This window comes from Odocoileus virginianus, chromosome 18 (genome assembly GCF_023699985.2).
Source record: "Odocoileus virginianus isolate 20LAN1187 ecotype Illinois chromosome 18, Ovbor_1.2, whole genome shotgun sequence".
NCBI classification, from domain to species: domain Eukaryota; kingdom Metazoa; phylum Chordata; class Mammalia; order Artiodactyla; family Cervidae; genus Odocoileus; species Odocoileus virginianus.
Genome location: NC_069691.1, coordinates 21,556,573 through 21,581,136, shown reverse-complemented (window position 1 = coordinate 21,581,136; position 24,564 = coordinate 21,556,573). Strand labels below are relative to the sequence as shown.

The window sequence follows — 24,564 nt, the reverse complement described above, 5'->3', positions numbered from 1 at the left end:
CATTTAAGTAACTCTGACATTTCCTTTATTGTTATTGTTTCTCTCTCGCTCTTAAATTATTAACTCATGGACTCTCTTGTTAGTTATTAAAGAAAGGAGACTTTGATATTGCCACACAAGGTTAAGCCAGTGGGTGACAGCTTGGGCGACAGCCTGGCCTTATGTATTACTTGGGATAGAAATGAAAAGGGGCATTCAGAAACAAAAAGTAAGTCATCAGCTTCTGAACATCTCTTAAAATAGTATGCTGGTTGCATTCTACCACCGTAAAACATATGCAGCTGGATGCTTTGTCCTCATGCTGTGATAATGGGGAGAAGGAGGTCATGAGTACCAGAGTCTCCTTTAGTGTCTACAGCAGTGATTCATGACTGATAGATAGTAAGAAGGATGCTGTCAGCATATTCCAATACCTTTTTTTAAGCAATCTCTTTTTTGTCTTCCAGTTTTGATTTGGATTTCTCTTGGGATTAAAAATTAAGGAGTAAAAGAACTATAATTCATTAAATCTCCACAGTAATACTCCAAGTGATATTTTATAAAGGTTATTTGGCCTGAATAGACTTGTATGTTAGTTAGATATTCTTGAACTCTCGAATCCAACAGAACTTTGGCCCAAAGTTCAGTTTGAAGAGCAACTGAAGAGCAATTCTATTTCATTTTAGAATATGAAAAAAAAAAATCTGCTTCATAGAAGCTGTGTGTCCTTGAACAAGTCACTTAATCTCTCTGAACCTTAGTTTCCTCATCAGAAGATATCATTTACAGTAATAGATATAAATGGTTAATACATATTTGAAACATATGAAAAGTATTCAGTCTCACTAGTACTGAAAGAAATGAACATTTGAACCAATATTTATTAGCTGAACAAATATATTTTAACATAAAATTTTGAAATTCACAATTATAAATTTATAATTTGGACATTTTAAATTATAAACTTAGAGAGGAAAATGGGAAAATGGAAAATGGGAAGTGTCACACAGTACCAGTGGACCTAAAAAATGCTATGATTTTCTAAGGATAATTAGGCAATGTGTAACCTTTCATCAAAAGCGTTTGTATTTTTTAATTCAACCATTCTACTTCTACAAACTTATACCAACAAAATACTAAAGGGCTGTTCATCCCAACCCAATTGGAAAAAACTTAACTGTCTAGTAAAGTGAATTGACTAAAGTTTGAGAAAGTGTGTAAAAATACACTGAAATACCATGCAGAGACTGAAAAGCATATTTTAGCAGAATATTAAATTACATGGGAAAATGGTAAATACTTAATACAACTATGTTTTGAGATGGCAAAAGTAAGTTACAGTCAGTAGGTGGGTTGTTTTTTATAATAAGAATGCAGTCATTTATTATTTTTTATCTAAAAATATAAAACTTAAAATATGTATAATTCCAACTAAGTCTGTATGTGTGTGCATGTGTGTGTATGAGAGTGGTGATATGGAAGTTATTAATGTGCTCTTTTCCTTTGCATTTCTGAGCACATGTTCTTTGCCCTGCTAAGCCAAGTTGTTCATATGCTTGGGAGATCAGGATTTGTTACAGAGGAATTTAGAGAAAAAAACATACTAATATTAGACTTCTGTGTGATATGTGGAATTAGGTAGCAAGAAAGATTATTATTGTGAGAAAGAATGTCCCCATATTCCTTCATCTCTTCACTAGAATATAAAAAATCCCAGCTCACAGAATTGCCCTGTAGTGTAGGAATGGAACCTTCTATGTGTCGTGGCCGTCACTCCAGTGGAGCAGGCAGTTGAAACAAAGGGGAATTAGAAGAAAAAACACTTTCTTGTCAAGAGAATAATGACAGGAAGGGAAGGGAAGAGAGATGTTGGTCCTGTTTTCTCTCTCCGGGCAGACTGCATCCAGTAAGGGGGTACATGTTAGAGAAAAGGGGGTGCAGTTCCGTCCCCTACTCCCTATTAGAAGGCTGCTTCCCAAGCTGTCCCTGGCTAACCTGGGGTACAACTACATCAACGCAAGTGTGGCAGGACAGTGTGGTCAGGCAGCAAGAGGCTCTGAGATTTCACTTCTCAGCCACTCCGTTCCTGGTAGCAGGGATGCTGGGCGGATGGGATGGTCATGGCAGGATGAGAAGACCCTCCTTAAAGTCTAGGAGAGCACCCACGTGCACTGGCCTGATGCAGAGAGACTCACTTGTTACTTAGCAGTAGCTGCCGTGAGACAAAGGCTGTAGGTAGGGATGTCCCTCAGCTCTAACAAAGCCAAGGGAAAGACAGAACACATCCACACAGCTGCAGATTTCAACCAAGAAGGTGCACAGGCTAAGTTCCAACACAGAGGACAGTGCTCTGGAAATCAGGATCTGAATGAGTCCACACATTACCCTGGTTGTTAACTTTGCAAAGTCTCTTATTCTACAATTGCCCCCATCTCATTTGCTGAGCAGTCATTTGTCCTACAAAATCCTTTGTATTCTGGATTTGTCTTGTTCTGTCTTTTTTTAAAAATATGGAAAACTTCACGAATTTGTGTGTCATCCTTGCATATAATCATCTCTGTATTGTTCCAGCTTTAGTATATGTATTTATTCATGCTGGTGATTATTTTGTTTCTCTACCCGCACTGTTTCCTTTAAGCTGGTATTAGATCTGGAATTTTGATATTTAGCAACGCTAAGGTTGAAAAGTGGATTCTGATATTGCCAGCCTGATTCATCTGTGATAAATTCACCAACAATCTTTTGAATATGATTTTGGCATCTGATGGTAATTCATTCTATCATTCTTTCTGAACACAATTGCTGAGATTGTTCCATAGAAAGAATTTCTACCTCATCAACTGTTTGGTTACCCTGAAATAGCTTGTATGGAAAAGGCAGGATTCATGCTTTATTTCCCCTTTTTATTGATTTTCTAGGTAATAATTGGTATACTAGCAACATCCAGTGGTGATTGATGAGGTTCTGTTTTCTTATTCTTTGTTAATATTATTATGAACACATGGATTTACATGTTGTGGATGGTTCTATGTGTTTCAGTCAGTTACAGTCATGATTCTTTCCCTTGTTCAATTTTTCCCATCTTTGGTCAGTGGGAGCCCCTTCATTTTGAATCCTCTGTCCTTTTGACAGAACTATTTATCTTAAAAAGTGTCCTGATTTTCTGGCTTAGGAAAATGTCTCAAGACCATCATCCCATACGTTTCTTGCCCTGGAACTCTCTCTAAGTCACTCAGTCATGTCCAACTCTTTTCAATTCCATGGACTGTAGCCAGGCTCCTTGGTCCATGGAATTTTCCAGGCAAGAATGTTGGAGTGGGTTGCCATTTCCTTCTCCAGGGGATCTTTCTGACCCAGGGATCGAATGTGAATCTCCTGAATTGCAGGCAGATTCTTTATCATCTGAGCCACCAGGGAAGCCTTGGAACTAGACACAGCCATTTCTCCAGACAGTCAGGGTTCCTCTTAGTGGAGAATAGTACTTAGAAACAATGATCTTGATGATGGGAGGGCTTGTTGCTACTAGGTTGTCGATGTTTCGAGCCCTTTTTAGTGGACAGCACTCAGAAATACATATTTCATAGTAAGAGACAAATAGATAATGAGTTCATACTGATGTTTCCTGTATAATTTTTTATTATTGCAAAATATTCACAATAAATTTTACCATATAAACCATTTTTAAATGTATAGCTGTGTGACATTAAGTGCATCCACATTGTTCTGCAAACATTACCACCACCCTTCTCCAGGGCTTTCTCATCTTCCTAAACTGAAACTCTGTACCCATTAAACACTGACTCCCCGCTCCTTTTTCCTCCAGCTTCTGGAAACCACCATTCTGCTTTCTACATCTATGAAATGCTTTTCCTTTTGTGACTGGCTTATTTCACTTATCATAATGTCCTCAAGGGTCGTCCATGTTGTGGCATGTAATTCCTTACTTTTTAAGGGAGAGTTATATATACCCTGTATGTATATGCCACATATTATTTATCCATTCATTCATTCATTGATGAACACTTGGGTTGTTTCCATCTTCTGGCAATTGTGAATATTACTACTATGAAAATGGGTGTATAAATAACTGTTCAAGTCCCTGTTTTCAATTCTTCTGTGTTATGTACCCAGAAGTAGAATTGCTGGATCATATGGTAATTCTATATTTAATATTTTAAGGAACTGCCATACTGTTTTTACACTGACTGCACCATTTTACATTCCAACAAGCAAAGCACAAAGGTTCCAGTTTCTCCACATTCTCGTCAATAATTGTTGTCTTAATGGTAGGTATCCTAATGGATGTGAATCAATTTAAACTTAAGATTGCATAGTTTGGATTAAACTTCTTTGATTTTACTTTGAAAAGCATAGTTCCTAAAGACATGAATTGAAGTGTTTATTTCCTAATCATACTATATATAAAATAGTTTTTTTTTGGTTAAGTGTCAGTATTACTTCTAATAATAAGACCACTGAATGCAGCTTACGATTTCTTTGTGGTTCTTTTGTCACCAGAATCTTCCCTGGTGGTTCAGATAGTAAAGAATCTGCCTGCAATGCAGGAGACCCAGGTTTGATCCCTGGGTTGGGAAGATCCCTGGATTGGGATCCCTTGGAGAGGGTATGGTTACCCACTCCAGTATTGTTGCCTGGAGAATTCCATGGACAGAGGAGCCTGGCGGATTATAGTTCAAGGGCTTGCAAAGGGTCAGACATGACTGAGTGACTAACACTTTCAGTGTCACATTTTTCATATGTACCACAAGGGACATATGGTCAAATTTCCATGTTTAAAAGTCACTCAACAAACATAACTAAACAGAAAACAGAGTCATAGACACAGAGAATAAACAGGTGGTTCTTTGGGGGTAGAGGGTTGAGAGAAATAGATGAGAGAGATTAACAGGTACAAACTTTAAGTTACAAACTAAATGAGTCACAGGTATGAAATGTACAGTATATGGAATATAGTTAATAATTATGTAATATCTTTGGTGACTGATGACAGCTATTCTTATCATGGGGATCATTTTGAAATGTATAGAAATATCAAATTACTATGTTGGGTACTAGGAATTAACATAGTGTCATGGGACAGTCATATGTCAAAAACAAACAAACAAACTCATGCAAAAAGAGATCAGATTTGTGATTACTGGGGGTAGAGGAAAAGGGATTGGATGAAGGTAGTCAAAAGGTACAAACTTCCAGTTATAAAATAAGTAAGTACAACCTGATCAGTGTAATTAACACTGTATGTTATATATGAAAGTAGTTGAGAGTAAATCCTAAGAGTTCTCATCATAAGGAAAAATTTTTTTTCTATTTCTTTAATGTTGTATCTGTATGGATACAGCAATGATGGATGTTCACTGAAGTTATTATAGACATCATTTCATGATGTATGTAAGTCAAATCAGGATGCTGTACATCTGAAAGTTACACTTTGTATAAATTATACCTCAATAAAGCTAGAATGAAAAAAAGAATCTATGGATAGAATTCCAAAGAAATGGCCTCAGAGTCAAAAATAATAAAATAGCACAACATTGTGAACACACTAAATGCCACTGAACTATATGGTTTAAAATGGTTAATTGTATATTATATGAATTTTACCTGAATTAAAAAAATTGAATTAAAAAAAGTCACTTGAAATAATTATTTTCCCTGTGTGGTTATGCCATCAATTTGATATACAGTTAGAGCCATAGGCTTCCATTTGTTTTCAATTTAAAAATTTTTTTTGGCTGCAATGCATAGCATCTAGAATCTTAGCTCCTCAACCAGGGAGGAAACCTGCTATCCCAACCACTGGACCACCAAAGTCCATTTTCAAATTTTAGAAATTGGTTTTTAAGAATTCAGTAATTTTTTAAAGTATGTAAAACTTTCACACAGTTCAGTCAAACTGTAAAACAGCACAGTCAGAGAATTCTCATGTTCATCTCCCCTCTCCTTTTCTCCTCTGCTTCCCAACATATGTAACAGTTAGCAGATAGCTCCTACAGTTTAGTTTGTCCGTTAGTTGCTTCTTTTTAGGAAATAGAATGAAATGTTTATATTCACATTCTCCTTCCCTTTATTACACAAAGGTGACATTTTACAAGCCCTGTTCTGGGCCTCTCTTTTTTTTTTCATTTATCCTGGTGCTCACCCAGTGTTACATACAGATTTTCCTTCTTCCTTTTTCTGTTCAATACTCCTTTGTGTAGTTCTTATTATAAAGAAATCTTCCTCATTCCTTTGAACTGCTATGGAATACTATACTGTGTGAATAAACCTGTAGTTTATTTAACAAACTTCCTACAACTACTATGGAGAACCGTATGAAGGCTCCTCAAAAAACTAGAAACAGAGCTACCATATGATCCTGCAGTCCCACTCCTGGGCATATATCTGGACAAAACCATAATTCAAAAAGATACATGCAACCCAGTGTTCACTGCAGCTCTGTTTGCAAAAGCCAAGACATGGAAGCCAGCTAAATGTCCATCGACAGATGAGTGGATAAAGATGTGATAATACATGTGAATTAAAGTGAAGTCGCTCAGTTGTGTCTGACTCTTTGCGACCCCATGGACTGTAGCCTGCCAGGATCCTTCGTCCATGGAATTTTCCAGGCAAGGATACTGGAGTGGATTGCCATTTCTTTCTCCAGGGGATCTTCCCAACCCAGGGATGGAACCCCAGCCTCTCAATATATGTGGATATGTATTATCTAATTTAATAGATACATATTATTAGATTAAACTTGCTAACATTTTGTTAAGTTTTACATCTGTGTTATGAGGGATAATGTTTTGTAATTCTATTTTAATGCCTTTGTTTTTGGAATCAGGGTAATACTGACCTTATATTATAAAATGATTTAGTTTTTTTCCTTTTCTATGTTCTCAAAAAATATTTTTATATCGATGTTATTATTTTCCCTTAAAAGTTAGAATTCACCTGTGAAGTCATCTGGACCTAGAATTTCTTTGTATAAATTGTTAGCTACAAATTCAGTTTCTCTAATGGATGTTGGGCTATTGAAGTTTTCTCTTTCTTTTTGGGTCAGTTTTTGATATGTGGCTTTTAATGAATGTGTCCGTTTCATCTGTGTTGTCACATTAATAATTGTCTGTAGCGTATCGTTAATGTCTTTTAGGTCTGTTTGATGTCTTCTGTTGTACTCCTCACATTAGTAATTTGTGTTTTCATATTTTTCTTGATTAGTCTGGGTGGGAACTTACAAATTTTATCAGTACCACTCCGATAGAACCAGCTTTTGGGTTCCCTGATTTTCTACACTCTTTTTCTGGTTGGTAGGCCACATTTTTGGGGTTCCCTCATCTCTGATCTTGTACTCTAAAGTTCTGGCTGCTAAGGCAATTTTCTAATGATGCCAGTAGACTTACTGCCTTTAAATAGATTTCATTTTGTATTTTTTCTGGCTTTTCGAGTTGTTCTCACCAGGGGTACATGTTAATACTTCATTATAACCACAAGCAGAATTGTGAGAGAAATAATTGCAGGTGGCTGGTATTACAGGAAAAGTGCTGATTTGAAAGCAGGATTCTCAGGTTCAAGACTTCTCTATTGCTTACTGATACTGCTATTAATAACCTTGGGTAAATCAAATTGATGGTTTTAGTTTCCTTGTCTGTAATGTGGGGATAACAATAATATCTTACATCACAGTGCTTCTGTAAGTATTAAGTAAAGTAATATGAAATCAAACTGTTTTATGAACTATGACAAATTTCATGAATATAGCATGGCTCATATTTAATTTGTACAACTATGGATGCCTTGGAGGCGGAGACTGAGTCTTTTTGATCATGATTCTTCAACACCTGGCACAGTTCCTAGAACATATTTTGGCTTTTAATGAATCTTTGTTGAGCTCAGCCGAAGCTATTTACATGAATGGTTAACAATTCTCACTTGACTCGGTAAATTCATTCTGTATACCCATAGTTACTGGCAGCACCTGAATTAGTCTGGATCTGGCTGAATTATTGTTTATTATTATTATTTAGACTAAAAATGTGTACAGTATCATGTAGAAATTTCTTGTATTATTCTTACAGGATTATCCTTTTTCTGGCCACAAACAGAAATGTGTGCTGAAAGATCAATAAGTAGTGGGAAATCGCTAAGGGTTGTCTCATAGGAGGAAGAGGTGAAAAGATGCCCAGTTCCTAGTAATGCTATAGGTTGAATGTGCAAATATAAAGGAGGTCCCTAAGTGATGTGTCACTAAAGCTTATAAACTCTTACCTTGACACCACATTCCTTTATAGTTTCTGCATGTGAGACTGTTGTTTGGAGGAATTTAACTATACCATCTACAGAAGACAAGTTTGTGTGTTATCTTTATACTATTTCTAGGTCCCCCATGCCCCTCTTCCCCCAAACATGCATTCATATCTCACCAGTTTTAAATTCAAATGTGAAGTTCATTCAGGCTAGATCACTGTTTCCCCAGCTCCAAGATTCTGCATACTACCTCGTAAGTCTTATCCACATCTCTGTACCACTTACATTATTTACCTAAGATTTTCTTTGAACTAATTTTCTTTTTCCTAAATGAATGTATTTTAAAAGAAAATTATCAATGTTGCATATTGAAAATCAATACCCCCCAAAAAAGAAAATCAATACCACTTTCCAAGATTATGGTATAAATTAAAAAATAATGAAAACAAAACAATTTTATTAAGTGCTACAAAGAGATCATTGCCTATTGAAGACTCGGAGTTCTGGGCTTGCTGTCTTTTAGGGATATACTGGCTTAAATTGTCTCTGAGATCTCTGATTTCTGCTTTCAACATCTATGGTGTTCCAAATTCTTCTCTTCCTACTATTTGTGGATTTCCTCCCTCAGTTCTCACTCATGCAAAGTGTCTCTGCTTACCTCATGTACAAATTATTCCTTTATACCAATGACTGCCTCCACTTTTAGTGTTGAGAGTCACTATGGGAAAAAAAAAGAAAACTCAGGAATTCTATGTAAGAAATAGAAAAAGAGGGGAAATTGTGAAAAGCAGGAAGTGATTAGGAGAAAGTGACTCAGACAAAAGTCATCCTGCTTCCTTGACCTAGAATAGTTTCCTCTATTTTCCCAAACATTTTCATTTTCCTGTACTTCCACTTTGAGGTTAGAATTAAAATAAGCATATTCTAAAAAGACAGATGCTTCTAGCAGGATTAAGAAACCATTACTCATTTACACCTTACTGTAAAATAATTCAATTCACTGATTTCCTTAATACTTGAAATTACCTACATTGAAGGAAAAGGAATGAAATAATTTTGATGAGTGCTGTATTTGGGAAACTAGGGGAGTGTAAGAAGAGAGAAGTTTGGTTGAGAAGGCATGGAGAAGTGAAGTCGCTCAGATGTGTCTGACTTTGCGACCCCATGGACTGTAGCCTGCCAGACTCCTCCGTCCGTGGGATTTTCCAGGCAAGAATACTGGAGGGGGTTGCCATTTCCTTCTCCAGGGGATCTCCCCAACCCAGGGATCGAATCCAGGTCTCCTGCACTGCAGGTAGATTCTTTACCGTCTGAGCCACCAGAGAATCCCACCAGGGAAGGCCTGGAGAGATAACAGGTAAATAGAAGAAGGTGAGACAATCTCAAAGAAAAGTTTAGCATAGTTTAAAAATTTCTTTCCCCTCCTCCTTATCCTATCACCTTAATTTCTGTTCTAGAGACTCACACATTAGATTAGTGTGGAAAATTATACAGTTTAGCTGCTTCTTAGGTGAAGTCAACTTCATAGGCTAGGATTCTCCCCACCATTAGTAAAACTGTTTCTAGGAGAAAATGTATTCTGCATTTTGTGACAGTATTTCATAACCCAAGAACTGTACAGTGTTCCACACACAGTGGGTAATTAAGAAATGTTATTTCTACTGTCTGCCATTGTAAATCTCAAGTGGGACAGAAAATGTCAGGAAGATTGTTAATATGACATGGATTTTCCCAAGAGAACAATTCAGTTTTACTTATAGTGTCTCTGTGTATTTCAGGTCCTCTATTAGGTTTCTAATCACACTGAGTACAATGATTCTTCTGATGTCTTCCAGGCAGGTTCTCAGTCAGACCTTTTCAAACTTTCTGTGGTGAAGGATGAGGGTGTGTGTGTGTGTGTGTGTGTGAGAGATCTGTGGAAGACAAATCTTAGTAGGCAGCTTGTGCTGCATATGACTGACCACACTAGTCTGACAACGCACACACTATTCCATTACCTCACTCAACAAGACAGCTTGACCAGCCTTGAGCTTGGATGTTCTGATAATGTCAAACTGTTCTAAGAGCTTCTAAACACACTCTTAATTTCTGGGCTTATCTCATTGACGACTGATGAAGGAAAGTTCACAGATCACACTTTGAGTGGTCTGGTCTAGTATGCATTTTCTGAGAGTTCCTCTTATAAAATAACAAGAGATCTCTTCAGCTGTGGGGGCTTCCCATGTAGCTCAGTGGTAAAGAATCCGCCTGGTAATGCAGGAGACATGAGAGACTCGGGTTAAATCCCTAGGTCAGGAAGATCCCCTGGAGTAGGAAATGGCAACCCAACCTAGTATTCTTGCCTGGAAAATTCCATGGACATAGGAGCCTGGCAGGCTAGAAGTCCATGGTGTCTCAAAGAGTCAGACATGACCGAGCACACATCACCACCACCACTGCAGCCCTCGGGAGTCCTTCTATTGACCTAAAATATATGTAGTATTAACAGTGTGGTCCATGCACAAGAATAAGAATTACTGCTTTGTAACATGACTTTTCCAACTCACTTGGCATATTCTCATTTTTTAAAAGCTCTATCGGAAAATTAGAAGCCTAGAGAGTTTGAAGATCTTATTATAATTTTTTTCCAATTATTGTAATATTTATATTTTACAAACATAATACAGAAAATAATTTATAAATCATTTTCCGTCAGGTTAAGTTAATGCTGCAGGAACAAACGATCCCTGAAATCTCAGACCTTTATAACAACAAGCATTTATTTCTTGTTCATGCTGCATATCCATTAGGGGTCCTTTTCAGCTCAGCTCCAATTTGTCTTCATTTTAGGACTCACAGTAAGAGAGCAGTCTAGTGCTGGTCTTGTGGTCAGGGAGAAGAGAAGACGGCAGCTATGTGATGGCTCTTAAAGCTTTACCCAAATGGTTCGCATTGCTGTCTCTCGTATTTCAGTGGCCAAAGCAAGTCACACGACCAGGCCTGAAGCCAATGGATCAGGGATCTACAGCCTTCCAGCGGAAAAGTCCTGGAAGGAGGGGCAGAAAGAATTCAAACTCGTAACGCTTATGATCCACACTGCAAAAATCTGAATGAGAGCTGGGGAAAGACTAGAGAGGCATTTCAAAATATGGGGAATCTGCTCCATAACTAAAGGAGATAAAATTACTTTTACTAATTTTAATAACAGTTTGAGAACAATTTGCTCTTTTTTTCTAGCTTTAGTGATATATAACTGACACATAATGTGTGTGTGTTAAGTTATACAATGTAAAGATTTGATATATGTATATATTGTGAAATGATTACCACAAGTTTGGTTTAGGTATCTATTGCAATACATAGTTATCATATTTTCTGTATGCGGTGGGAACTTTTAAGACTTACTCTCTGAGCAGCTTTCAAATATACAATAAAGTTTTGTTAGCTCTAGTTAACCGTACTGTATATTACATCCCCTGAACTTATTCATCTTAAAACTGAAAGTTTGGGAAGTTCCCTGGTGGTCCAGTGGCTAAGACTGCACTCCCGATGCAGGGAGCCTGGGTTCGATCCCTCGTCAGGGAACTAGATCCCACATGCCACAACTGTTTATATGGGTTCAGTTTTTTTAAGATTCCATATATAAGTGAGATGGCACTTTTTTGTGTGATTTTTTGTACTTCTCTGTCTGACTTATTTCACTTAGCATAATGCCCTCAAGATTCATCCATGTTTTCACAAGTGGCAGGATTTTCTTTCTCGTGGCTGAATAATATTCCATTGTATATAGACATATATACACCACATTTCCTTTATTCATCCATTGGTGGACATTTAGGCTGTTTTCATGTTTTGGCTATTGTAAATAATGCTGCAGTGACTCTGGGATACACATATCCTTTCTAGAGAGTGATTTTATTTCTGTTGGATACATCCCAAAAATGGGATTGCTGGATCATATGGTAGTTATATTTTTAATTTCTTTAGGAACTTCCACACTGTTTTCCGTAGTGGCTGCATCAGTTTGCATTCCTACCAACTGTGTTTGAGGGTGCCCTTTTCTCTGTATCCTCCTCAGCATTTGTTATCTCTTGTCTTTTTGATAATAGGTATCCTAACAGGTCTGTGGTGATATCTCCTTGTGGTTTTAACTTGTATTTCCCTGATGACTAGTGATGTTGAGCACCTTTTCATGTAGGTGCTGAATGGTCATCTGAATATCTTCTTTGGAAAAATGTTTATCCAGAGTATTTGCCCATTTAAAATTGGATTATTTGTTCTTTTTTGTTATTGAATTCTATGAGTTCCTTATATATTTGGATATTAACCCCTTACCAGACATGTGGTTTGTGAATATTTTCTCCCATTCTATAGGTTGCTTTTTCATTACATTAAAAACAAAATTCATTGTTTTATTTATGTATTTTTGGCTGCACTGGGTCTTCGTTGCTGCATGGGTTTTTCTCTGGTTGGACCAACGGGGGCTGCTCTTCAGTTGTGGTGGCGTCTCTTGGTGTGGAGCGTGGGCTTTAGGGCATGTGGGCTTCCGTGGTTGCAGCTCCCTTGCTCCAAAGCATGGGCTCAGGAGTGGTGGTGCACGGGCTTAGCTGCCTCACAGCATTGGGGGATCTTCCCAGAGCAGGGATTGAACCCCTGTTTCCTGAATTGACAGGTCGACTCTACCACTGAGCCGCCAGGGAAGCCCTGCTTTTTAATTTTGTTGATTGTTTCTTTTTTTCTGTGCAGGAGCTTTTTCGTTTGATGTGTGAAAGTGAAAGTGTTAGTCACTCTGCTGTGTCTAGCTGTTTGTGACCCCATGGACTGCAGCCCACCAGGATTCTCTGTCCAAGGGATTCTCCAGGCAAGAATACTGGAGTGGGTAGCCATTTCCATCTCTAGGGGGTCGTCCTGATCCAAGACTCAAACCTGGGTCTCCTGCATTATGAGCAGATTCTTTACCATCTGAGCCAAACTAAGGAATCCCTTAGTTTGATGTAGTTCCACTGGTTTATTTTTGTTTCCATTACTTGTGCTTTGGTGTCATATCCATAAAAACACCATAAAATCATTGCCAAGACCAATGTCAATGAGTTTTTTCCCTGATTTCTTCGAGGAGTTTTATGGTTTCAGGTCTTACAAGTCTTTTATCGGTTTAAAGTTAATTTTTGTGAATGGTATGAGATAGGAGTTCACTTTCATTCTTCACATATGACTATTCAGTTTTCCCAACTCTGTGTATTGAAGAGACTGTCTTTTCCTCATTGTGTATTCTTGGTTCCTCTTGTCAGATGTTAGATGGTTGTACGTGTGTGGGTTCAGTTTTGGCCTCTCAGTTCTGTTTTATGCCAATTCTATAATGTTTTGAGTACTATATTTTTATAATATAGTTTGAAATCAGGATGTGTGATGCCTCTAGCTTTGTTCTTTTTTCTCAGAATTGTTTTGACTAATCAGAGTCTTTTGTGGTTTCATATAAATTTTAAGATTTTTTTTTTCTATTTCTGTAAAAATTGCCACTGAAATCTGGACAGGCCCTGATCGACTCTCTGGATGGCTTTGGGCAGGACGGATGTTTTAACAATTTCATTATTTATTTTACTCTGTCTTAAAGGCTCTCATGCGATTATTTCTTTAGGTGTCACACGTAGAAAATACATCCCCTATGGAAGAAGTATGGATGACTTATTTTAAAAAGAAAAACATCATGGGAATTTTCCTCTCTGGGGTATACAGGGATGGCATATTAATAAGCATGATTATAAAGGAAACACAAAATAGAATAAAGTCTAACTGGATGCTAGCTCAGTTTATATCTGAGGTTTCAAAACGTCAATGTCTTTTATCTTGATTTGTGTGGTTCATTTTAGAAGATGGGAATATCACAGAAAAAGAGTAACATATTCATGTTCTGAAACTTGTCAGAGAATTCCTGACTTGGTAAAATAAGAGGATATTTGCAGTTCCCGAGAAGAAGTCAGGCAGGTCTTAGGAGTTCTTAAAAATTATTAATTCTCTGAGGACAGGAACAAAATTTCCTTAAACCTTTCTTAAAATAGGGCTCATTTCATATCAAAGAATTAATAAGTCCCCTTAAGTATGTAACATACAGCCAGGGAGTAATTGGGCTCACATGGGGCTAGTGCTCTTCAAGATCCTTTTTTTATTTTTAAAAGACTTCATTTTGGAAATGCCTTGTCAGAAGTAGAAAGAAAGAACAAGGACAAATGCCCAGTGCATGTAGAGGATTCTTCTTTTTTTTTAGCTTTCATTGTCTTTCACTCTTACTGATTTATATTACTAGTAAATGCAGTATTTTGCAGTTTAACAAGAAGTTTACTATTCAGTTGTATGATTTAGGAGGGGGATGTAAAATTTAACCTTTTTTCTTATAGTCCAATGTGGAACGTATTACATACCTCTCTATCTGCCCCCCCATCTAAGCACACATTTATGAATATATATTGTACATATATCTGTTCATATACACATGTACATGTATATACATGTATTTATATATAGGAATAACATATCCATAGATAATATATTGTACATAAATGAAATAAACTCCTTTATTTGCCTCTTTCCTTTCCCTGCTTGCCAATGATGTCTCCTTTTTCTTTTTTTTTCTTTAGCCTTCTTTTCCTTTTTTACTGTCTTCCTTCCTTTCTTTCTTTCTTTATGCTACCCTTGGGATGGCTTTTTCAACTTTTTTGTTTTGACAGCTATAAGGAGTGCCTTTTTCTAAGAGCTCCCAATGTTTAAACTTGGGGAAAAGAGTTGTGCTTCTAGCCAGAACATCCAGCTATATTTGTCTACAATATATATGCCTAGCTTCTTCACGAGGCACAGTGTGGCCAGGGATTGATGCCTGAAGTTGTGCCACCGGCGTGTGCCCTTCTGTTTTGACATCATGATGGTAACCCATTATGCTTGTGGTAAGCTATCATGTCTGTATAGACGTTATGGGGTGTGCAGAGTTCATTCATCACAGTCTGGTTTTTTTGACCTGATTTTGACACCGGTTCTATAAAGTAGGAATGTCAATACCATTTTACAATTAAAGGTTAAGTTTCAGACCCAACACTGGGGAGATCTTCAGTGACCTTTTCTTCCTCCTTCCTGATTCCTTTCTCAATCTACACGTAAATCTTAGGTGTCCATGTTCCCACATGGCAGCCTGAGAAGCCCAACATTGATCAACCTACCACTGACCTATAATGTTATCCTTCCTCTTGGTCATAGTTTATTGCTCTAAAGGTGAATGCTGAATCTGAACCATATTAATCGGGATTCATCTTTAGGATTTTAAAAACAAGAACTGAAAATTCAGCACCTCTTCAGTGGCACAAGTTTTCAGAGGATTTGTCTCCATCATTTCACTGAAAATAGCTCTTATCAAGGTCACCTTTGAGCCCCTGTGGTCCTGTGGCTGCTGCTGCGGCTAAGTCGCTTCAGTTGTGTCTGACTCTGTGTGACCCCATAGACGGCAGCCCGCCAGGCTCCCCCGTCCCTGGGATTCGCCAGGCAAGAACACTGGAGTGAGTTGCCATGTCCTTCTCCAGTTCATGAAAGTGAAAAGTGAAAGTGAAAGTGAAGTCATGTCTGACTCTTTGCGACCCCACGGACCGCAGCCTACCAGGTTCCTCCATCCATGGGATTTTCCAGCAAGAGTACTGGAGTGGGGTGCCATTGCCTTCTCTGTGTGGTCCTGTTAGGTGGTCAGTTCTTAAGCCTCATTTCTCTCCACCATACAGCAGCTTTTAGCGTGGTCGATCACTTCTTCCTTCTCTCTTTTCTCCAGATGGCTTATGGGATACCCTTCTCTCTTGTTTCTCCTTTTATCTTGCTGGCTATTCCTTCTGAGCCTTCTTTGCAGGCTTGTTCCAAGCTCTCAATCTCTAACAGTTGAAGAGGTCTGGGGCTTAGTCTTCAGGCTTCTTCTACCCTCTGTCTTAGGCTACCTGTGGTTCTCTCTACCTTTACCTCCACATCCAATACTTTAGCATATAATGTTGACTAACTGCCTTCAAAATATATCCAGCCTATGACCATTTCTCACCGACTCTACCACATTTTCTCTTATCTAGATTATTGAAATAGCCTCCTAAATAGGCCCCTTGCCTTCACTTTCCTCCCCTACAGTTTAGTCTCCATGCAGCAGCCAGAGTGGTTCTACTCAAACATAAGTCAGATCCTTTCACTTCTCAGCTCAATATTTTCCAGTGGTTTTCCATTTCAGAGTGAACACCCAGAGTAAACATAGTGATCTTGGATCTATTAATATATGATCTGGCTATTGTTACCTTTCCGATCTTGTCTCTTAGCACTCTTCTTTCCTCCCAGTTCTACTCCAGTACACTGGCCCCTTGTCTGTCCTTGAACATATCAAGTGTATGTTCCCCCTTAGGGGTCTTTGTATTTGCTGTTATACCACATATTCTTTTAACTTTCTCTCTAACTTCATGGTTTGTTCAAATATAACCAAACATTAGAAGACTTTCCCTGACCACTTTTATGAAATAACACACCACCACTATCGCTGCAGCCACGCAATATTCCCTAACCTCTTATGCTGATTATTGTTCCCTATAACAGTTAATACTGCCTTGTATATTATTTGTTCATATGTCTGTTCTGCAACTTTCTCCACTCCACAAGTACACGTTCATATGTCTGTTCTGCAACTTTCTCCACTCCACAAGTACACGAGCTCCCTGAGGGCAGACATTTCCTTGTCACTACTATTTCCCTAGTGCCTAGAACAATGCCTGCCTAGTCAGGCTCAAAGGCAACAGCTATTGAGTGATATATAAAGGTAACAGTCTAGATCTGACAAAGGCAGAGAAAACCAATCTGAGAAAAAAAAAAAAGGGAATGAAGCTAGCTTGCTGGGAGGAGCAGAGAGCAGATGAAAGGTGAGTCCTGGCTGAGTCTGAGTCACTGATTGTTCAGGCGCTCAGGTGCATTTCTGATCTCCTGCAGCTTGGTGGTTCAGCTCTCCCATGTAACTTATGGTCTTTAGTGTTCAAGTGGCCTTGAGTTGAGTTTCTGTATCTACCAGAGTCCTAACAAGTCCGCCACAGTCATATGCACAGAAGGAGCTATAGGGCCAGAATCCAGATCTTGGATTTTTAGTCCAGCATCATACAGGCATTTCTGCAGTTCAAAGCACTTACATGATTATAGGGCCAAAGATGTAAGTGCCAAAATCCACTTGAAACAAGGACACAGAGGGTGTCAAATGTGAATGACTTTCTGCTAAACTTGCTAAATACCTGCTTTTCTCCTACAGAAAGTGCAATCGATTTCCTTATAAATGTACATTTTCAGGATCTGAAAAGGTATAAGCAAACCTATCATCTTTGAGTACTCCATTATTGATTGATATATGATGTTAAAGAATAGACTTAAACATTAATTGCATGAATGACTGGATAAATCCTTCAATGTTAGGTTGGAAGGAAAGTAAGAGGCAGTTTCACCCATTCAGAGAAATATGATTGACCCAGGATAACTTGCTCAATTACAGAACTAGAACTGGAACCCTACTATGCCAAGTCTGACCCTCTACCAGCCTCTTTCTAACTACACAAGATGCCTCATTATTCTCTCCCTTGTCCTTCCACTCCCATTCTGTTCACTAACATTACATATAGCTATGTAAATTCTGTTAATAATCTCTCCATCAACAAATTGTGGCTAATGCTATTCAGTTGTCTATAAAGAGTGTGGTGACAGATTTTAAATGAAGTCAGGGTAACTGAAGACTGTAAGGTGGAAGGTAAGCTCACACAAGCTGTGAATGAAATATAAATCAGTCGAGACTCAGCAATTTATGGGCTCACCCATGTGGAAGAACTATAACTTTAGAATATGTCACAAAGGCAGATTTAAGGATTAGACTTTTTAATATTTCTATTTTAGACTGAGAAATTGATTATTATCTCAGAGCTAAATTCTACTTTTCTCTATCTGCCCAAGACTCTGGGAAAAGGTATAAATGACCAAATGTAGTGGAAAAACACTAAATGCTGCTTAATTCTTGATAGATTTGGTGAATGGTATAAAAATAAGGGAGAGCTATATTAAAAAGAATAAAAAATATTTATTGTCACACACACACAGTTTTAGGTTATATGAAATCAGAGTTTCTTCAAATTTGGAAGATCCACTTTAGGATGCAGCATGGGAATGTGTCACCTCCTACTATATGTCCTTAAAAAAAAGCTATTTATTTACTTGACTATGTTGGGGCTTTGTTGCTGTGGGGGGGCTTTCTTTAGTTGCAGCAAGCAGGGGCCACTCTTCATTGTGGTGCTCAGGGTCCTCATTGTGGTGGCTTTTCTTGTTGCAGAGCACAGGCTCTAGAGTGTGGGCTCAGTAGTTGTGGCACATGAGTTAAGTTGTCCTGCCGCATGTGGAATCTTCCTGGATCAGGGGTTGAACTCGTGTCTCCTGCGTTGTCAGGCAGATTCTTAATCACCAGACCACCAAGGAAGTCCCTATATGTCTTTTCTTGAGTAACCCTGCTTATATTGAAAGCATGGGAGAGAGAACCTAATATGCCCAGTCTGGGCTATATTACACCCGCTGACTAGAGAAGAGTAGGATATATGCCCTGCCAAAGGAGAAGGATAGTTCTTCAAAGCAGAAATGGAGATATATTTACCGAAAGAAGAGGAGATGTATGCTAGAAAGGGAGAAATAACAGGTGTCCACTACTGTCCCCTAGATTTGTCCCTTTGCTCTTTCCCTCATGTTACTATATTATCATAATGTGTTGAGAAAGCAGGATACAGGGCTTGGATTTCTTAAAATCCAAAGGGACCTGGATTTTAAGACTTAGATTTGACCTTCAGCTCTCTACAGTCTTGGGCTAGTCATAATAGCCTTTGTTTTTTCCATCTATAAAATTAGAGGTTTTTAACAGGTTGCAAAGATTTTTTCCTATTTCAAATGATAAGACTTACTGTGCAGACTTGGGTGCTGTCCATGGTTCTGCCAATTTAAAGTGAAATCTTTATAACTGTACTTCAGAGGCTTTATTTTGATAAATAAACCAAACTTGAGTTTATTCGGATTAAACACCAGGAATCTGAAGGCAGACATGCAAGTGGCCACTCAGATTGGGGTAATAGGGAGCTGTGGAAGAAATCTTAGACTGGGCATTAAGAGGATCTGGTGCAGTACTTATCTGTGTTTGTCTGGTATTCATTTACCTTTCTTCAGCTAACAACACCGCAGTTTTCCTTTGATCAGTCAGTCATCCCCCATCACGCCATATGATTCAGGTAGAGTTGACCTCTCCCTTTCTTCCCTGCTCCATTGACCCACCATTGTCACAGTGAGGGATTATAGTTCTATGCAAGATCCTGAACTGGGCTGAATTAGATGAGAGCTCCAAAAGAGCTTTAGTGGCCTGTATCAGTTAGGGAAAGCTTCACTATTTTGGAGAACAAATAGGACAGGAACAAAAGTGAAAACAAAATAAAAGAACAGGACTTGAACATAGATTACATTGGTCTCAGGTGCTGAAGAGAGGGCTATGCCAAAGGGTGGATTGCTTTATACAACCTCCCATCAAAAGGAGAGATAAGGTCACTTGCGTCCTTGAGGAGGGTGTCCTCCATGAAGCCATCCATTGGAAAGACGATATAAGCATCTGTTCAAGCAGATCAGCAGTACTTTGAATCAAAGACCAGTCAAGAAGCAGAGTGAAGTTCAGGAAGGGTGATCAGTGGTCACATTGGAATAAGAATGAAGAGTTTAATTTCTCAGCATTAGCTGAGATTTTGATTGGAACAGCAGACATAAAACAAGTACTTACCTTACTGTGAGGTAAATGCAAGGATATGTCCAAGACATTGTAGAAATATAATGGATGGACATATTGTGTGGTATTGTGATGAGGAGACTGTTCAGAGATTAGTTTTCATTAGAAAGCTAAGAGGCACAGTAATATGGGAGAAAGATTCATTGCAAACATTAAGTACAGCACAAGCAAGGAGCAAGGGTAATCAAGGGACAGTCAGTGGGCATGTTCATGAGAATCAGTAGGTGTATTTGCGGAATTATGACCTGTTCAGTGCTAAACTGGCATCTGAGCACAGGCAAGGACAGATAGGAAGTGAGCTGAAGAAGGAAGCAGGGCCAGATCATTAAAGGCCTTAGATACCATGAGAAAGAATTTGGACATTTCCCTGTAGATGAGATTGGTAAACCATGGGCTAATTCTGACCCTCAGATATTGTTTGACCTATACAACATTATTTTAAAAACTGAAATATCATTTAAAAATTAGGAGGTTTCACATGTCAAAAAATTTAGATTTCTGGTCTTTGTAGAAAAGATTAGATCTGGCAATCCTGGACCTACATGGTGATATGGTAAAAAAAAAATAATGCAGAAACCAGTATTAGCTGTCTTCTCTGAATGGGGCAAATGTACTTCCAGTTCCCAACAACCCCCAGTACCACTGATTCCTCAACTGGCAGCCAGCCAACCTCTCTGTCTTTTTATCTGCACGGTCCTTGTAGTAATGAGAGTACCTGAGATACCTATATTCAAAGTCTGAGTTGCCCCCAACATGCTATATGTATACTGTCTGATCCTCAGTTAACTCATCTCTTAAATCCTAATTAGTTTATTTCCAGGGTCCCTTCCTGCTTCATCATTGTATGATATTGTTAATATTATAATTAAAATAGTGATAAAAATGTTCTAGCATTTTCCAGTTTTCAAAGATAAGTACAGTCCTGTGAGATAAGTACTATATTCCTGATTGAATGGACTGAGGTCCAGAGGGACTAAGAAATAAATCCTGTGCCCTTTCTCTCACACAACACTATACTGTACTTCTGTGCTTGGATTTCCTTCTTTCTAATATTCCCTATGGTTGATGCATAATGATTAAAATAGTAAAATGCAACCAACTAGCATGTATGAGATCAAATGTATGAGGTGCAACTCCAGGCACCGGGACAGATTTCATATGACAAACAAAAATTATATGTTTAACCCTCATGTTTCTTGTAAGATGTTTTAGCATCTTGGGAAAGAAGGAACTAAAACTGAGCCCATTAAGAAGGTTTTCACTCAGTTCTTTTCAGACAGTTTATTCAAGCATAACATCTTTGAAGCAATTTTGTAATCAAGTCTGAAAACAAGTTTTCAATCCTCAGATGCAAAAAAGCCTGGGCTAGTGAGGCTGAGAGGGTGTGTCTACAGGGAATGCACATGTCACTGGTTCCATATACACCAGAAGCTTTGGCTTTTCTTACGTGTTCATCTAAAAAGAAAGGTAGAAGAGGCAAGGGAAAAGATAAATAAAAGAAGAAACCAGACTTCTAATGATGGAATGGTTTGCTTTCTTCATGATAGCTGACAAGGTAATCAGAATACCAGACTTACGAAGTCATGTCCAGCAGCCAGATGTTTTGCTTCATACAGGTGAATTTGAAGTTGCTGGAAAGAAGAGACTGATACACAGTTGAATTACAGGAGGCTTAATGATTCAATATGAAAGAGAGGTCAGAGACAAAAGCTCATTACTCCAGTTCATTCAAGAAAACGTGTGGGGGCTTCCCTGGTGGCTCAGTGGTGAAGAATCTGCCTGGCCAGTGCAGGAGATGTGGGTTCGATCCCTAATGCAGGAAGATCCCACATGCTGTGGAGCAACTAAGCCTATGCACCAGAACTCCTGAGCTTGTGCTCTGGAGGCCACGTGCTGCAAATGCTGAAGCCCCACGCCCTAGAACTGGCGCTGGGCAGCAGAAGTTACTGCAATGGGAAGCCACCATCAGAGAGGAGCCCTTGCTTGCCACAACTGGACAAAAGCCCGCGCAGTAACAAAGACCCAGCACAGCCAAAAATAAATAAATAAATAGTAATTAAAAGAAAAGAAAATGTGTGAACTGGAAGATAATTAAGATAATGATGCTAACTCAGAAAGGTGAGGGGAAACTTAGCATATGGTTATGTGTCACTTCTGTTGGGGAAACAGAAAGGCGTTGCTTAGGTGTCTTTATTTTTGTGTATGTGAAGCAGAGTTGTTACGATCCTCTTGTGAATTAACATTTAAGTGGTATACGTTATTTTGCAGAAGAGCTTTTTTTTTTTTTTTTTTTTTTGCATGTTTGAGATTCTGATTGGTGGACGGGCATCCCAAGGTGAATTTTAAAAGATGACATTTCAGTCAGCTCCTGTCACTTTCTCCTGGTTATCTCTCCAGAGATTAACCACCAGATCAAGAGATTTCTCTTCCTTCCACCATGGTCTTAACCCTGAATTTTTTCCAGGGTTGATCCTCTGTGGTGAATCACCAGTACCTTACCTAGCTGTAGGGAGTCAAGTCACCTTGGTTTTACTGTGGATAGAACCTCTCTGCAGCCAAACAAGAGACAGGGATAAACAAAGCAGAATTGAACATGTCAACCTGAGATGGATCGACGTAATTTGAGTTTCTTTGAACCACCTTTTTGAATCTAGGCCAGCTAAACTATTTCTTTTTGCAGGGAAAAAAGGATCTTTCTGACTGAATTCCTAGGGCAACCCAGAGTTTAGGTCAAATCTGCTCTCTTTGCAGTCACTTAACATTTAAGCCTATTATTCCTTTTCCTGGACCTCACACTCACTTTTCTTGAACTGGCCTCTAGAAACATGTTTCACAAGTGTATTCTCTAACAGCGCCCTCTTGATTGTTTAATCCCATCTTGCCCCCCTTTGTAACCCTGGTATTTCCTCTTCCATCATTGTTCCCTCCCATTTTAGTCTCCTTAATTGGGTTACTCTTCATTTCTTTGATCTTTCTTTTTGACCTTAAGAATGCTGCATCTTCATTATTTATTTTTTGATAGTCAACTTCTAACTCATCATGAATGAGAATTTCATTTTAAGAGATGAGACTTTTGGTCAAATTGGAAAAGTAAATTATATTGGCACACATACCCCCTGCTCCAGAATGCAGACACATTGTATAAAATATGAAAAAACAAAAAAAAATTAAGTTGACCTTCTGTGATTGCAGTTCTCATAGGTAAAACCTGTTGAATTTTAGAAATTTCATATTGTTCACCTTAAAATAGAAGTGAACTAAAAGCATAAGATTAAATGTCTTAGTATATCAGAAATGAACAAACTATAAGTGGTGGGTGGGGCTGGAGTTACAGGACTGCTGGCCATTGGGTCTGGAAGCAGGCAGTAACAGTTAGGAATATGGCTCTTTTGGGTAACAGAGCCTTGAAAATGTGTCAGGAGAGTTGGAGGACTGGACATAAGATTGCTACCTGAAGCCAGGTACTGGAGTAGGACTCATGTCTCCTGAAAGAAATTTAAGGGAGAAAAAACTGCTACCACCTAATTCTTGGAGCCTCTACATCCCGTCACATGCATGATTCGGAAGGAAGGAGACTTCAGGTTCAATGGTTTGACCAGCAACCGAACCAAGTGGCCTGCTGACTCAGTGATTTTATTGGTAGTAACCCAATTATCACCCCAGGGTATTTCTGAACTGTCCTTAAGAGTTTGTAATCTGGATTGAGGTCTGGAGCACTAGGTAGAGGCAGCTTCAGAACTCCGAGAGTGGGAAATCCCAGCACCAAGTATGGGGTTGTATTCAGTGCTTAAAATGTGCGTTAGGATGAAGATCTTTCATTGTCAGTGTTTAAAATTTTTAACAGAATGAGAAAAACTGTCTTCTGGAGAGCTGGAGGTAGAGTTGGAATTAAACCTCAAGGCACACTGGAGGTCTGTATGGAAGAAAGACTAACTTATTGCTGGGTAGAAGATAATATAGGGTTTCCAAAGAAGGTTTCTTTACATCCATGTATTCATCCGTTGATCCCCCTTAGCAAATATTCACTGAATATGCACAATGCTCTGTAATCAAATGTTTTTGTTACTTGCTGATTTCTTTACATGAGATGCTGTCCTCCAATTCTCTCTAAAGCTTCTATTTTACATCCCAGCTCAGATACTATCTTTTCAGAAAAGCTTTTTTCCAATCCTATAGACAATTTTAGATGCCTCTTTTCCTACATATGCCCATAAGATAAATTGTAATACTGTAGTGTAAACACTTGTTTGCAGTGTGATTCTCATGAGCTATCTCTGCTACCTCTGGTATCAGTGCAGTATGTGGCACACAACAGATACTCATAAATATTTGTGGCATGTGAGTGAATAAATGACTATTAACATGAAATGTCAGAATGAGGCACTGGTGTTGGGTGCTCCCAGATTTGAGGCTTCCTTTCAGTTGCTGTTTAGGTAGAACTTACCTGAATGCCAGAACAGATTTCTTCAGCAGCAGGTGGAAGCAGGGATTCCTACACAGAAGGCAGCTGAAATCAGTGCTTTCAA

The 24,564-nt window shown here is 38.5% G+C and overlaps 1 long non-coding RNA gene and 1 pseudogene across 1 annotated transcript in view; one reads left to right on the top strand and one right to left on the bottom strand.

The window, feature by feature from the left end:
- Positions 1-24,564, top strand: part of LOC139039496 (uncharacterized) — a 63,551-nt gene that overhangs the window by 3,119 nt on the left and 35,868 nt on the right. The window lies entirely within an intron of this gene.
- LOC139039569 (U6 spliceosomal RNA) lies at positions 2,484-2,575 on the bottom strand (annotated as a pseudogene).